Genomic DNA, 13,023 nt, shown 5'->3' with positions numbered 1-13,023 from the left:
CTGAAAAAGGCGATCAAAAAGGCTATCAGAAAATAGGAAGATATCCTTTGTCTTTGGATACGCAGAACCAATACAGTGAAAATGGCCATACTTCCAAAAGTGTCATACAGATTTAATGCAGTCTCCATCCAAACACCAATAACATACCTCACAGGACTAGGGAAGACAGTCCTAAAATTGATTTGGAATGAAAAGAGACCTAGAAGAGAGAAAGCAATGCTGGGCAACAAAGGCAAGTTCTTCATTCTGCATCGAACGGGTCTTTGGTCTTACGTCAGCCTGGCTCCACTCATGCATTCCTCACTCAAGCGAGAGCAAGAATGCGAGAAGTGGGGGTCACGCCACAGGAGACCTTGGAGGTGACATTACACCCCACCACCTCAACCTGCTGCTCCACCGCATGGGCACCCCCTTCCTGCTGCAGGCCGTGGAAGTGTTGCAACACCGGAGCCACACGGGGAGTTGGGTAACAGGGCTGCTGATGGAGCGAGCCAGGCACTCCTTGCCCTTCTTGTCCCACAGTGACCAGGTGGATCCCAAGCAAGTACAGGGCATCATGTTCTTGAACAGCTACTGGGAGGGGTCAGTGTCATTTGGCCCCACCACAGACCACAGGCCCCCAAATCAGGATGGAGCCCAGCAGTCAGGGTCAGAGCATAGGCAACTGGGCATGTGGCTTGGATCTCATAGGAAACTGGATTCTGTTCTCTGACAACCAAGGACACCTTGCATAGGAGTGACCAGGATGACATAACAGCAGGAAGTGGAGGGTGACATTTTTCCCTGCATAATGTTACTTCATGCACAGAACCGGGCTCAAAACTGCATGGACCTGCTAACACCATCTGTCTCCCCTCCGGGCCCGTTTCTGTGATCCTGTGCCCACTGGCTAACATTGGAGAATTCAGTGGTGTTGGCACGTCAGGTGTTCACTAAGTGCTGAGGCTGGTAATGTGTCCTGGGTATGCTGTAATCAGCACGCTTCCCCACAGGCCCAGCCTGCAAAGCCTGCTGGGCCTGCTCTTTGCATCTTCCCCAAGACTCATGCGGGAAGCAGGGATATTCCCAAGACGGCTGCCCAGATGTGAGTCTGAGACTCAGGGTTCAGAATTGTGCCCTTGTCACAGTATGCAATGGGAGAGTGGGCCTGTTTGGGGGAGGTGGATCACTGATGTGTGACCTAGAGGGTTTGTTCTTGCTCCAGGCTCCTTCCTTCTCTCTATCTGCTTTCTGGCTGCCACAGGCTGAATAGCATTCCTCCACTATGCCTCCCCCATTATGCTACTTCTGCCTTGGAACCCATGCAGTAAGCCCTCCAAAACTAATGGAGCTGGGGTCTTGGCTGTGCTAGGTGCTTCAGGGACAAAGACTCCCGGTCCTTCCAAGCAGCCTGGGGTCTGGCCACAGAGAGATTCTTACTCTGACAGGCTCTGGACAGGTGGCTCTGCACTGGTGGCTCTCCACTTTCCTTCAAGATTTCAGGCTCAAAAGAGGCAGGGGATGTCCCTAGATGAAAGCACTGGACATTTAGTAGAGCTGGGGCAGGCCACACCTCTTACAGGAGGAGGCTTGTGAAGGTTGTGAGAAGGCTGAGCAGCCTGACTGGGTGGGAGGATCTGAGCCTGGAGCATGGCTCATCTGTGAAGCCCCAGAGACCTGGCACGCAGCACTGCCTGGAGGGTACACTACAGGAGGGCCAGGGAAACCATGTCCTGCAGATTGGGATGGCTGAGGAGCTCACAGGCCTCTACGCAAAGCTCAGTGTAAAGGAGCATCATGAAGTCGTGGTTTTAACTTTGGTGCTAACAAAATGCATCACCTTGAACAAGTCACTTAACCTCCCCCCTTGATTTGTATTTCCCTGATGTTGTCTGAGTTCCTTATATATTCTGGATATTCACCCTCTGTCAGATGAGTAGCTGGCAATGACCTTTTTCACATTCTGAAGCTGTCTCTCCACTCTGTTAATTGCTTCCTTTACTGAAGTTTTTTTAATTTGATGCAATTTCAATTACTTCTCATTATGACAATTGTGTAAAGTCATTTTTAACCTCTCACCCTGTGTCTTTAACCTGTGTCTCCTCATCAACAAGATGTAGATAACTGAGCCAGGGATTTAGTTCAGTGGCACTGCACCTGCCTCGAAAGCTCAAGACCCTGAGTTTGATCCCTGGTACCAAGAGAAAAGAAAAAGGTATAGATAACCATATTATCTATATTGAAGGGTTATGTAAAGATTAATCCATACAAAGAGATTAGCTAGTGCCTACCAAATGACCAAAGCTCAAATAGTTAGAGGCAAGGAGGTAGTTGGTTTTATTCCTTACATGAAAAGCTGTATACTATAAAAGTGACTGGAAAGATTACCAAGGCAGCACACAGAGTGCAGTTCTGGGATTCAGTTGGCCACACAAGCCAACAAGCCTCTGAAGCAGGCTCCCAGCACCTCTGAACCTCCAGCTCTCCCATTAGGTGAGTTCTCCACTTCATGCCCCAGGGTTGGGCACCTGCCTCACCTCTAGGACAGTGCCATCTTGCCCTCACAGTGACCATCCCTCCCATGCCCTGACAGCCAGGATGCACCAGTGTGGTAGTGATTGCAGGTTTTTCCATGGATCTTGCCATACATCAGGTCCTCCTCTAAGGATTTGGGTTTTTTTCCAATCAGTTATGAACTCTGTTCCCAAGCCAATTACTTGAAGAACAAAATCCCAGGCACTTGACCTTTGTTAATATATTCTTATTATTATAATAACTCTACGAAGGGCCGGGAATTTAGCTCAGTGGTTCTGCCACCTGTCTCACAAATGCAAGGACTGGAGTTCGATCCCCTGTACTAAATAAGTAAATAAATAAACAACTCTATGAAGTAGGTGCTATTTCCCTCATTTGCACAGGAGGAAACAGGAAAATTCTGCAAAGCTAAGGAATTTCCTCAAGGTCTAACACCAGATAGAGAGGAAAGTGTTATAAACCGGCAGTGTCTCCCACCATGTTCCTGACCATTACACTTTCCTGCCCTCTGATCATTCTAGGTGGAGCTGGGGCAGAAAGGGTGGTATTCACATGCATATCCCACATTTGAATGGTTATTAGTACTGTCTGAAGAAAGTACCATTCTCTACTTCACTTCTGGACATCCCAAACAGCTATTTTTCTACATTATCAACAAAGTTTGGGTCAGATAGCCACTGAGATGCTGTCGATAAAATGTTCCCAGACAGTCTTCATTTCTTTCTTTGTAAATGCATCCTTCATCGAAAAAAAAAAAATCTGACTAGATTTTCCGTCAACTGTGCTGGAGTTGGTGGAAGGAGCCCTCCCTCTAGCGGCGCCATGTGACTGCTGTCTTTCTATAATACGGGTGGCAGAGGGAGAATACATAAGCCCTGGAGAGGAAACAAGGATATCAACAGCAGGCATTAACTTACTGTTTTTAATCGAGGGAATGATGCAATCATGAAATTAATGAGGTAAAACATGAGATCACAATGGACAATTACTTTCCTACTAGTTCTGCAGGCAATACGAGCACACTAGACCATTTTAAATAGATGTTACCACCATACAGCTTTCAGAGGAGACTGAAAAATCACAGGCCTGGAAACTTTTGACAAAAGGTGTTAGAACATGAAATCATGAAAACCATCACAAGTGTATTTACCTACAATTGTGTATAAACTCACTTGTAGGGGCCTGGGGAGGTTGAAAGACACCTCTACTATAAGCTCAGGGCTCCTGCCAGGAATCTGAGAGTCAGTCCTGTGAGGGCGCTCCTGGAGCACTCCCGAAGTTGGGTTATAGGATTGGCGACATATATGTCTCATTATTGTGCTTGTCAATCTGTGTATCTTCACCTGACCACTGTAATTCCTTTTTACTCTATTCAGCATTCTGGCACAGCTGGGAGAAATGTTCTTAAAGCGTATCTTCCCCTTCCCCACCCCAGTCTGAGCACTTTCTTTCCTTTCAGTGCCCTTCCATCTTTACTGATTCGACTCTCTACTCCTGTCTACTGGGCTTTATCTTTGCTCCCTTCCTTAAGGACTTCCTTCGCCTCAAAGAACAATTATTCACTTGTATTTGTTGGCTGTAACTCCAAGGAATTTTTTTCTATCCACTGTGTTCCCTTTAAGATATCATTTTCCAAATAGCCTTACTATTCTGGGAAATGAAACTTGTTATGCTTTGGATCTCATGTAGTCATCGGTGTGTGGTGCTAGGATTAAAGTCGTGTGCTTACTAAACCACCTCACATGAGTGATTGGTTTGGCACCTCCCTAAACCCAATATTCTGAATAAAATAAAAAGGGCAGAAAGATGCTGTTAAGGACCCTTGTTGCTTTCCTACTCTCTGGCTGCCATAAACTGTTTCTCTGTCAAGCTACCCTGCCTTGGAGCCAGCCATCTATGGATTGAAAGCTCTACAAACTGTGAGCCAAACAAACTCTTCCTCCTTCAACTCTGGGTGTCAGATATTTTGTCTCAGCAGCCAGAAAAGTAAATAAGACAGAATCCCTCTAGTTTTTAAGCTTCTCTGCTTGTTAAAATGAATCTCTGAGGCATATGCATTAATATTCTCCCTTTGCTGCTCCTATGACATTGTGCCTGGGAGGTGAAGACTTAGATAAGAGGTACCAACTTTCTACCTTTCCTTTTCCTGTGTAGCTCTGATGAAGGACTACTCCCCATTTCCTACTGTTTTTGCTCCTGATGCCAACTCTACTTTAACTCTTCAGGACAAGTAGCTTTGTCTCCTGGATCTTCCCCTTTGTTAGTAAACAGAATACTTTTGCATGTATAGGAGAGCAAGAGAAAATCAGTGGTTGTGTGCACTAACCAAAGAAATTGAAAACAAATGTACAACTTATAATCAAAAGTGTGATCAGACAGGTCTCAATACCAGAGAAATTGCCACTAGAGTACACAGTACAAATTGGAAGTCCTCTGAATATTATCTTCTGATAAAGAAACAACTCATTTTCTTATGCAGGATGTCTTGGCCTTACTAAGAATTGGGGGATAGAGAAATTTAGGAATGCAATCATTTTTGATATTATGATACTATTCTATAGTTGGATTTATATTGCCCAAAGCTAAAGAAATGTGCCTAGATCCCATACACTTAGTGTTTTAGGGCCCTTTATCAGAAGTGTGGATTTCTGAGAAATTAAATGACTAAAAATAGGTATTCCTTTGACCTGGCTATAATTTTCCTGGGTATCTTGCCAGAAGGAGCTAAAGCCATCTTACTACAGAGATACATGCATGCTCATATTTACAGTAGCACAACTCACAATAGCTAAATTATGTAGCAGCCTAGACGCCCATCAATATGAATAGATAAAGAACATGTAATACATACACAATGTAGTACTAATGGAATACTATTCAGCCATAACAAAGGATAAATGTGAGTCATTTGTAGGAAGATGAATCTTGAGATTATAATGTTAAATGTTAAAAACAAATCACAAAATGTTATATACCACATGATCTCTCTAATATGACAGACTCAAACAATACCAACTTTAAGAGTAAACTAAAGAGCCATGTTAAAGAGATGAAAAGGAGATATGTGGAAGGAGGAAGCAGGCAAATGGAGGGCAGGGACAAGATGGGCTATGTATATGTGCCAAACCCCCAAGCTGAATGCAAAGACTATGTATTGCAAACATGTACTAATAAAACGTAATAAAAGCATAAACTAGGGCCAGGGATTTAGCTCAGTGGTTCCACCACCTGTCTCGCAAACATGAAAACACAAGGTCCTGAGTTTGATCCCCAGTAACAAAAACAAACCAAAGCATAAACTATGCTCCCTGTATGAGTTCAGAAGGATGTACTGCATCACTGTCTCCCTTTTAGGCTCCTCCAATTTCTTCTGCCTTCTCTGCCAACTCCTACTTCCCTTTCATCCTTTACCCCGTGTTAGTTACTTTCCCATCGCAGACTCAATTCTCAACATGCGCAGTTAAAGGAGGAAAGGTTTATTTCAGCTCACAGTTTGTAGAGGTTTCTGTCTAAGTCAGCTGGCCCCAAGGCGGAGGGTAAACAGCTCATGGTATGGCAGACAGGAAGCAGAAAGAGAGAGATCAAGGGAGGAGAGCGGAAGTCAGACCTTTTCAGGCCACACCCCTAGTGCCCCACCTCTTTCAGCTCGGCTTCACCTCCCACATTAGCTATAAACTCAGGGTACTAATCCACTGATGAGTATACTGCCTCCATGATCTAATCACCTTCCCAAGCCCTGTGAGTTCATAAGGATTTGGAGGAATACCTAGGTATAAACCATAACACCATAACTCCATTGCCTTTCTTGGCAAAATGGAGCCCCCTGCTTTCCTGACAAATCTCTATCCCATGGGAATTTGACCTATCCTTTATCTCTCCATCCCATAAGAAATGGTCTCTGAGAATCCAGAGAGAGCTAGCCATGCCAGCACTAGAAGCAGAACAAAGAATCAACCTAAATGACCATTTCCCTCTGGGAGAAGCCAGGGCTAGGATATTGGGGCACTGTGAATGTGCCCTTCTTCCCCTCTGACTTGCGTACTTGGAAAGCCCATACTAGGGGCTTAAGAAAAGACCCGGAAACTTTCTTCTGACCACTCTATCGATATTAAATTAGGGTTAGAGGCTGCTCTGTGAATACTGTACTAATGTTAAGAGGCCACTGCATGGATATCAGTATTAGGGGTCCAATGTTTAACTATCACATTCCTTGTGCAGGAACTTTATTAGTATTAGAAGTTACTGTGTGGATGGCACATGAGTACGAAAGCCATGGTAGGGAGATCATAGCAGGGCAATCATGTCTTCCGTGGACATTTCAGTGCGTGCTTTGACACCTTTTCCTTGAAGTCCTTCCTGGGCTGGCTTCCCCGAGGACTCCTCACCACTGCCCCTCCCACAGCCCCACACTCAGAGCAAGGACCAAGAGTTTTTCCCTCAGGGTTGCACAGCGCTTCTGGGAGAACAGTCCTGAGGGTTTGATGCAGAGCTCCATCTTCAGTGGACTCAGGCCGCTGGCACCCTCCTGTGTCAGAATGGTCACGAAAGGTGGAAGATTGCCCAGTGCCCACTGGGAGTCAGTCAGGAGGCTCGCAGTTCAGTGAAGTATATGTGTCCCTCCTCCTGGCCTTCCTGCAAAATTAATGAAATCTGGTATTCTTTCCTCGTTATTCAATGCCATGATTTTAGAAATTCTAACTGAAAACCATTACTCATACTTTTATCCAAAAAATAGTGATGGAACAAATATTTCAAATCCATATCAAATTAAGTGAATGTAGATGGAAAAACTCAAAGGCGCACTCAAATTCTTCCTAGAATACACTGTCCGAAAACTATAAAAGTTCAAGTAGAAAACAGAAGAAAATCTATGCCCATTAGTTTTAGCACCAATGGCATGCATAACAGTCTCCAATAATCACTGCTGTGGAATTCTGATAGTAATTTTTCTATTTCCCTCATTCTTTATACATTTATTAATAAGACTGTGTTGTTCTATTTCTCCTATTTATTTGTGACCTTGGGCTTAATGATGATGTTTTTTTTTTTGGTTTGGGGGATCGAACTCAGGAACTTACGCTTACAAGGCAGGCAGCGACACCACTGAGCTATATCCCAACTATGAAGTAAAACCTGTAGAAACTATTAAACAAAATAAACCTCTCTCCTTTTAAATTGTGGGTGTTGGGAATTTTGTCCCACAACAACAACAAAAAAATGTCACTATGATATTTTGATATCAGAGAAGTAGTTATTGTGATGCTATCTGACCATGTGATTCAGAAGCCTTTAGAACCGGTTTCTGGGAGGAGTTTTGGAAAGGTTTGGAGATAGTGGCTAGAGAGGCAACCCTACAATGCTGTAAGTCAAGCTTGAAGGGAAATTCTGGTTGGAGTTCAGAATACTGATAAAAATACAGAGAGCAAAACTAGGCTCAGGAGGCAACAGTGAGAGAAAAGACTCCATTGGCAGTTGGACTTGAGATCATGTGCTATATTATGGCAAAAAATTTATCTACATTTTGGTTATGTTCTAGGACTTTGTGGGAGGCTGAGATTAAGGGTGGCATACTAATTGATATGGGAGAGGAAATTTAAAGGCAGCCCAACACTCAGGCTCTCATATGTTTACTATTTGCTGGTTTTGCAAAATCTACTGTATGACAAACAAACAAAAAGACCATTTAAAAGGTATTCAATTTTGCCAGAAAGATTCCCCAAAGATGGGGCAGGGTAAAGCTTGATTGCTGAGAACATTCAGATCTAAAAAACAAAAACAAAAACAAAAAACCCACAAGTGCTTTGGATCAGGACAACAGAAAAAATGACTAAAGGGCATGTTAGGAATCAGCAAGGCCACCCCTTTCACAGTCTCAAAATTGCAAAAGTGAAGGAGTTTGTTTTGAGGAGAGCCCCAAGGCACAGTGAGCAAGAGGGGCCACCTAGGGAACTTGTTCTCTGGACTTTGGCCAATATTTAGCCATTCAGGCATTTGGAGCCCTCTGCAGCCACACCTTAGCATAACCCAAGTGATAATGGTTTTACATGCATGTAGAATGCAATAGGATCAGAGAAGTTTCCACCCATATTTCGGAAGGTCTGGGAGGTCAGGCAGTGTGCCACTGAGAAGGCGATGTGCAAAGCTTAAGAGTGCTGCCAAAAGTGCAGTGGAGACCCTAGAGAGTTGGAGTAGCCAGAAATTTGAAAGTTCCAAGGAGAGCAAGGCCAGCCCAAGAGAGAAGGTGGGAGAACTGCACCCACTGGCAGTGCCATAGGGGCAGGACTGCCCAAGACATCTGGTGTTTGCATCTCACCAAAGCTTGCCCTGGGTGCTAGACATGGAGCTAGAGGATTTGTTTGCTGTGCAGAATTTCAGTCTTGCTTTGCTCGTATTCCTTTCTATCCCCCTATTTCTCCCTTTTAGAATGGGAATATTTATCCTATGCCATTGTATGTTGGCAGCATTTAACTTCCTTTTTGTGGGAAACTGCAATATATTTTGGGGATGGGTAATGGGGATTAAACTCAGGACCTTGCACTTGTAAGGCAGCCAGTGGAATCACTGAGCTAAAACCCTGGCCTAGAGATTGCAATATTGATTATGCCCCAAAGCAGGCTATAAGCAGTGCAGGCTGTGAAGAGTTAACCCCATAATTGGCTTGTTTATAGAAGTGAGTCAGGCCAAGGCCTACATGCTAAGGTCAGAGTAATTCACATCCAAATTCAGTTCCCACAACTAAAACCTTCTTAGTAGGACAATGTTCTAACCATATATTTTGTCTATTCTAATTCCGGAGTGCTTTGTCTTGTCCTTTATAAAGCTTGCTTACATTAATTTCCATAGAAACTGCATGATCACACATCCTCACCTATAGTTCTGCCCTTGCACATAGCTCAGCTTTACCCCAATTGATTACCAATAAAAATCAGTGGCTTGGACTGGTCAGTGCCTTTGTTGGTTGCACTGTAATTGATCATCCTGGCATCCCACTTTCTGTCTCTCTTAGTTCTGTCTTTTAGTTTTTTTCCCCCTCAGTCCTGTATCACACAATGGGCAGGAGACTGGAGCCCACTGCAGAGGTTTCTGGTAACATTTCAGGAGACTCCAGTACTTTTAATATTTACAGGGGTTTGAAGCTGTTTGTCTTACGTCTAGAAGAGACTTAGAACTTCAACTTTTCAGCAGTGGTGAAACTATTAGGACTTTGGCAAATCTTAGAGACGGACTAAATGCATTTTGCATGAAAGAATGTGAATGTTATGGTTTAGATCTAGACATCCCCCAAGAGCTTCATTACTCATTGGTAGGGCTTTTGGAAGGTAACTGGAGTATGAGGGCTTCTATATCACACACTATTGGGAGGTGGGGTGTGGTCAGAAGAGATGACCTGAAAAGGTCTATCTTCCTTTCCAGCCCCCACCACCCCCCATGCTCTCCTTTGTCTGCAATACCATGAGCAGCTATTCCTCCACCATGTCTCTCTGACATACTGCCCTGCCTTAGAGCCAGCCAACTCGGGACTAAACCCTAGAATTTATGAGCAAAAATAAACCTCTCTCCCTCCAAGTTGTGGGTGTCAAGTAGTGTGTCCCAATGAAGAAAAGTGACTAAGACAAGTGTTATGTCTTATATCTAAATGTTCCCCCCAAAGCCTCAAGGACTCCGAGGTGGGGGCTTTTCAGAGTTGTCTGGAGTTAATGTATATGATACTGGGATTAAGCAAGTGTGGTATTAAATTAGTCCACTGATTGGAATTAGCATAGTTCTGGGTGTCCTGGATAGACTTATTGAAGACAGAAGCCCCACCCAAAAGGTTTGTAGTCTGTTTGGGATAAAAAGGAAAGGCAATCTCACTTCTGCTGCTGTTGGTGCTCACAGCCTTCTGCTTGCCATGCCATGGACTGTTTATTTTCTGCCGTGCCCTTCTGCCATGCCACCCTGCCTTGGAACCAGCTGACAATGAACCGAAACCTCTACAGACTGTGAGCTGAAATATACTATTCCTCCTTTTACTTTGGGTGTTGGGTATTTTGTATCAGCATCAAGAAAAGTAATTAAGACAACAAGTGTTAAGAATGCATCTCTTGTAGCTCTAGATGTTGGCAAGGCAGGAACCAGGTTGAAGTTCTAGGAAAAATATAGGCACTTCATCTACAATTTCTATGTAAATATAAAACTAATCTACAATAAAATTTTATTTGAAGACATGTTTACACATTTTCAAACATCTGTTTAATTACACACACTGTTAATTACTAGAAATTGACATTTCTATTTAATCCTCTTTTAAAATAAGAGCATTGATGATACAAAAATTAAACACAAACTAACATATAAGGCCGGAGATTTAGCTCAGTGGTTCCACCTCCTGCCTTGCAAGTGCAAGGACCCGAGTTTGATTTTTGTTACCAAAAATAAACAAACAAAAAAACTAACATATAATTCAACACTAGTGCCTCTTTTGTATGTTTTCTGTTGAAGAACACATATATATATAAACTTATTTATCATACTGTTTCCCTGCACTGTGGCTCTGCCCTGGGTTTGTGCTCTAGAAAGTCTGTCACCAAAACTACAAGAAAATTTTCATATTTGAAAGACTCTATTTCAACTCATGGCTTATTGTTTTTAAAACAGTCATTTTGTCAAACTATGTTCCTTTTGGCTAAATGGACTTGTGACTATTTATTCCAACAAATCCCTGTCTTTGTTTCTCTGCATACTTTTGAGCGCTAATAGATTCAGATATTTACAACAAAAAGAGTCAAGATCGTAAAACATATAAACAGAATTTGTGACCATTTCATTCAGAATGTGAATGTGAATTTGCTTTCTAAAACACAGATGTTAAAATGGTATTAAAAGTCACAGTCCATAATAATGCTCTGCAAGAAGTGGGTAGAAATAAAGGAACAAAAATAGCTGTACAGTCTAAGAGAGATTTTTGAATGCTGTTACCATTATGAGAAAAGACCATTTTTTTTTTTGCTCCACATTTACTTGGGGGAAAAAAAAAAGCAAACATTTATATCACAAATGGAGCAAGAATCCTGGTTAGTGAAGTCTAAAGCTAATAAAATTCTAAAAGCTGTAAAATACTACAAACATCACAAAATACAAAAATAAAACCACAGTGAAGAACATTTATATTTTAGACATAAAGAAATTCTGGTACACTTAAATTTTCACCTGCCTAAGAATTTACTAACACTCATAAATAATTTATCAATGTGCTTGGTGATGAATTTAACACAAACCATAATCACTGAGGCCTTAGCCCTAAATCTAACAATAAACCAACTCTAATCCTAGCCCTAGCCCAAGACCTACCACTAAGCCTCACAATACACTTAACCCTAATCCTAACACTGACATAAAACTCTAAACTTAACCCTAATTCAGGTCCTTATCTCTAACCCCTAAAAATGACCACTTAACCCTATACCAAAACTCTATGCTAACCCTAATCCTAACCCTAACATGGCTGTAGCAGACACCTCTGCCCAGTATTGGCATGCTTCTTGCCCCTCTATAATTTGGCTATTATCTTAGGAGTCTTACTGACCAAAGCTTTATGTGACTCAAATGGGCATATCAGATAGCAGAGGTGAGCTAGCTCCTTGGCTAATGGCTGCTACTGAGACTTAAGTCCTAATGCTGTGGAAGAAATTGGTAAATAACACGTGCAGAGAAGCAGAATGGAAGTACAATAACAAAAAGTTTATTTCAGTAGCAAAAGGCTTATCTTACCAAGAGCAATGCTAGAAGGAGGTGGGTTATAGCTCCTTCTTTTACAGGGTTTTACAGTCATGATCTCATTCAGGTGGTTACATTTTATTCTCTTAGTTCACATTACTGATATACAAATCACAGTCACAAGACAGTTAATTTTAACCCAGATGTAGCCATTCTTTGTAGTTAGGGGAGTTTACCTTTAAGATTCGTCTGGCTAGCTATTCTAGTGCACAGAAAGGGGGTGTTCAAAGTCAGGGATGAGGCCAGATGTCCCACTTCATGGTCAATGCCACCGGTGTCTGTTAATTTTTAACTAAACAAAGCAGATTGCTGTTAGAGACAGCAGAAGTCATTTTACATTTTCCTAACATTTTATAGATGTTTTTTATTACTTGTAAAAGTTCTCTGTATCACTAGTCCATGAAGCAGCAAGGCTCAGATGAGTTCACTTCCAGCCAAAGTCAACTGACTCCAACTAAATTCCTACCCTGTGAATTAACCATTTGTTCTCTTCTACAAAAGATATGCTAGTGTCCCAGCTTGCAATACTGTTATCAGCAGGTGTCCCAAGGCCTGCCCAGCTTCCCTCCTTCCCACACTTGCAATGAATAAACACTGGATGTCCTTGGTGTTTTCTTTGCAGCCTAGAGCAGTTTAGACCAGCCCAAGACACAGCTCTCTCATAAGTCTCTTTGTTGCTCACCTTTCTCAAGGACTTCATATTGTCTCATAGGAGATCAAGACCCACTGCAGGAAACTTTGAAAACAGCTTTT

This window comes from Fukomys damarensis, unplaced genomic scaffold (assembly GCF_012274545.1).
Source record: "Fukomys damarensis isolate Sample0158 unplaced genomic scaffold, DMR_v1.0_HiC HiC_scaffold_14, whole genome shotgun sequence".
Lineage (NCBI taxonomy): Eukaryota > Metazoa > Chordata > Mammalia > Rodentia > Bathyergidae > Fukomys > Fukomys damarensis.
This window is presented reverse-complemented; position numbering follows the sequence as displayed.